Source organism: Pristiophorus japonicus, chromosome 23 (genome assembly GCF_044704955.1).
Source record: "Pristiophorus japonicus isolate sPriJap1 chromosome 23, sPriJap1.hap1, whole genome shotgun sequence".
In the NCBI taxonomy this organism is placed as follows: Eukaryota; Metazoa; Chordata; class Chondrichthyes; family Pristiophoridae; genus Pristiophorus; species Pristiophorus japonicus.
Window position 1 is genome coordinate 44,462,573 of NC_091999.1, and position 4,363 is coordinate 44,466,935.

The window sequence follows — 4,363 nt, forward strand, 5'->3', positions numbered from 1 at the left end:
ACTGAATTGGACCCCATTCGTCAACACAGAGGATACCCCAGGCAGAGCAGGAATTCGGTAGAATAGAGAACACCCCAAGTGGAGGAAACATAGAAGAAAGAGAGGATACCCCAGGCGGGGCATAATTCGAACACCGAGAAAATATTGGCTAGAAAGGACTTATACACGAACTATGCTGGACTCAATGTACTGGTTGTCGTGCAAGGGAACTCACCTTGCTAGTATTATCCTTTAAAAAGCTGTAACCGACGTAAGAGGCAGGCCCTAGTCCGTACTATGGATAAAACATTGAAGAAAGGGAAATCAGACAATCCGGCAGAAAGGACTTACACAGTATAACCTTGATGGGAAAACCAACAGATAGCTCCAGGAGCTCGGGAAGTAGCACTCCCCAAGTGAAAGGACAACCCTGGAAGCTCACCCATGTGGAATTAATTGCGAAATTGCCTATCTTGGGCATATAGCCAAGGGCCATTAGGGGGAATTGTAAAGGATAAATAATAAGGTTGTAGATATGGGGTCAGAATTATGCTGAAGGTTGTGAGCTTATCAATTACCTATGTATGTAACACTTGCTTATAAAGGTATAACACGCTTATACGCAGTATATTATAGCTTAACCTTAGTAAGACTTAAGCAGCCAAAATCAGCAGATTTCTTTACAAGTCCCTGAGAAGAGATAAAGAAACCAGGACAACCATACCAGGCATCGGATAGACTGGGGTAGAGGGCAAAATGGAACAAAACAAAGATGAGAGATGGGCAGTTTCATGTACCACTCAGAGCCCGTCTGATAAGAGTCAACAAAACAATGTAACTTCGCTAATAGCAATAGAACTATCGATGATTTTGCAGGAGGAAAGCTCCTCTCCAACACCTGTATAAATTATGCTTGAAAACCCTTCTATTTCAGAGGTTCCAAGATTGAACCTTCCCGTGCATTGCTCGTAATAAAACCAATAAACCTGAGGTTTCGTTTGTTTACTTCCTTGGTCGTTATACAGTGGGAAGCTGGGCGAGATGTCGTTTAACTACATCAGTTAGTCCACCTTAAAGGAGAGAAGCCTCCTTTTTACCACAACACCTCCCCTCCTCACCACTCCCCTCTCCTCTCCTCTCTCCTCACATCTCTCCTATGCTCGTCTCCTCTCCTCTGCCCTGCCTTCTCCCCTCCTCTACTCTATTCTCCTCTCCTATCCTCGCCCCTACCCTCTCCTGTCCCCTGCCCAGTCCTCTCCTCTAATCCCCTCCCCTCTTCACTCCAATTACCTCTCCTCTCCTCTCATCACATCTACTCTCCATTCCTCTACTCTCCCCTACTCTGCTTTCTTCTCACATCTCCTCCCCTACACTCTCGTCCCCTCGCTGCTCATCTCTACCCTCCTCTCTCCGCTCGTCCCTCTTTTCCTCCCCTCTCCACAACTCTCCTCCTCTCGCCTCCCCTCTCCTCCACACCCCTCTCATCTCCTCTGCTTACCTCCTTTTCCTTTCATCTTCTCTCCTCCTCTCCCCTCTCCTCCTCTATCCTCTCCACTCGGCTCATCCCTTCTCCCATCTGCTCCTCTCTCCTCTCCACTTCTCTCCTCACCTGTTTTCCCGTTCTCTCCTCTCTCCTCTCCCATCTCCCCGCCTTTCCACAACTCTCCTCCCCTTTCAGCTGTTCTCCTCAACTCTCTTATGTCCTCATTTTCTCCCCTCTGGCCTACCTTCTCCATGCCTCTATTCCATTCTCCCCTCACTCCGACCCTCTTCTCCTCCCGTTTCCTCTCCTCCATTCTCCTCTCATCTCCTCTCATCTCCTCTCCTCTGCTCTCTCATCCCCAATCATCTCCTCTCCTCCCCTATCCTCTCCTCCCTCCTGTTTTCAAGTCGCTTCTATCTCTACTATCCTCTCCACTCCAATCATCTCTACTCCGCTCCCCTAAATTCTCCCCTCTTCTCCTCTCCCCTCCGTCTCACCTCTTCTCCCCTTTCATTTTAACTCCTCTCCTCAACTTGTGTCCTCTGATGTTCTCCCCTCTCTTCTCCTTCCCGCTCCTCTCGTTCCCTCTGCTCTCCTGTACCCTCTCCACTCCTCTCTTCTGCACTCCTCTCCTTGCCCTCCTACCCTCTCCTCCCATCTGCTCTCCTTTCCTCTACCCTCTTTTCACCTCCTCCTCTCATTCATTGTCTTCTCTCTCCTCTCCTCTCCCCTAACTTCACCACCCCTCTTTTCCATTCACCTCTACTCACCTCTCCACTACCCACTCTTCTTTCCTCTCCTGCCCTCTTTTCTACTCTCCTCTCTTGTCCCATGTCTCATCCTCTCCTCTCCTCTAATCTACTACCCTCCTCTCTCCTTTTCTTCTTTTCTCTCCTCTCCTCTTATCTCCTCTACTCTCCTCTCCGTTGCTCGACTCTCCACAGCTCTTCTCCCCTCCATTCTCCTCCCCACTTCTCCTCTCTTCTCCCATCTCCTCCCCTCCCTTCTCATCTCTTCTCGCCCCTGATCTCCCCACTCTCTTCCTCTCTTCTCCTCTGACGATCTCTCCTCTACTCTCCCGCCGCCCTTCCCCTCTCCTCTGCTCTACTCTCCTTCCCTCGCATCCTCTCTCCCCTCTCCACTTCACTCCTTTCCTCCCTTCTGCGTTCCGCTCCTCTCCTCCTCTCCCCTCTCATCTCTCTTCTCTCCCCTACCTTCTCCCCACCTCTATTCCACTCTCCTCTCCTACCATCGCCCCTACACTCTCATCTCCATTCCCCTCCTCTCCTCTCTTTCCCTCTCCTATCTTCTCCTCTGCCCTCTTTTCTCCTCTCTTGTACTCTCCTTACCTCTTATCAACTCTCCTCTCCATTCCTCTACTCATCTCTGCTCTGCTCTCCTCTCTACTTCCCCTCTCCTCTATCCTCTCCTCCACTAAACCCTCCTCCCCTTCCTGCTCATCTTCTCTCTTTCCTCCTCCAACCTCTCCTCTCACCTCCTATCCTCTACTCTGCTCTGCTGTCTTCTCCACTCCACTCATCTCCTCCCCTCACCTCTGCTCTCCTATTCCCCTCCTCTCCTCTCCTCCACACTCATCTCCTCTCGCCTACTCCCCTCCCGCCTCCTGTCCTCTCTCTTCTCCTCTCCTCACCTCTCTGCTCCTTTCATCGCCTTTCCTCACCTCCAGTCTCTCCATTCCATGCTCTGAGTAAAATAAACGATAGCATGGCGTGTGACTATCTGCATGGCATAGGTCGCCATGAATCCTTACTGACCATTGTATTAACAGCACACATGTATCCTTACTGACCATTGTATTATCTGTCCCCATGTACCCTTACTGACCAATATGTTATCTGCCCCCATATGCCCTTACGGACCACTGTATTATGTGTCCCCATGAAACCTTACTGACCAATATATTATATGCCCCATGTCCCCTTAGTGACCACTGTATTATCTGTCCCCATGTATCCTTACTGACCTCTGTATTATCTGTCCACATGTATCCTAACTCACCATTACATTAACAGTATCCATGTACCCTTACTCACCATTTTATTATCCTTCCCAATGTACCCTTACTGACCATATGTATTATCTGTTCCCATGTATCCTAATTGACGACTGTATTATCCATCCGCATGTACACTTAGTGACCACTGTATTATCAGTCCCATGTATCCTTACTCGCCATTATATTAACAGTCACCATGTACCCTTACTGACCATTGTATTATCAGTCCCCATGTACCCTAACTGACCACTGTATTATCAGTCCCCATGTACCCTTACTGACCACTGTATTATCAGTCCCCATGTACCCGTACTGACCATTGTATTATCTGTCCCCATGTATCCTAATTGACGATTGTATTATCCATCCGCATGTACACTTAGTGACCACTGTATTATCAGTCCCATGTATCCTTACTCGCCATTATATTAACAGTCACCATGTACCCTTACTGACCATTGTATTATCAGTCCTCATGTACCCTTACTGACCATTGTATTATCAGTCCCCATGTACCCTTACTGACCATTGTATTATCAGTCCTCATGTACCCTTACTGACCACTGTATTATCAGTCCCCATGTATCCTTACTGACCATTGTATTATCAGTCCTCATGTATCTTTACTGACCATTGTGTGATCAGTCGTCATATATCTTTACTGACCATTGTATTATCAGTGCCAATGTATCCTTACTTAGCACTGTACTGTCAGTCCCCATGTATGTTATTGACCTTTACTTAGAAATCTATCCTTCCATTTGTTTTATTTCACTTGTGTTACGCCGAGAAGTGAATTGAAAATCTGAAATTACAGAGTTATTTTACATCTCAGTAATAATAGAAACTCCCTAAATGAAGCTGCTCCCTTCACATGCATGCTG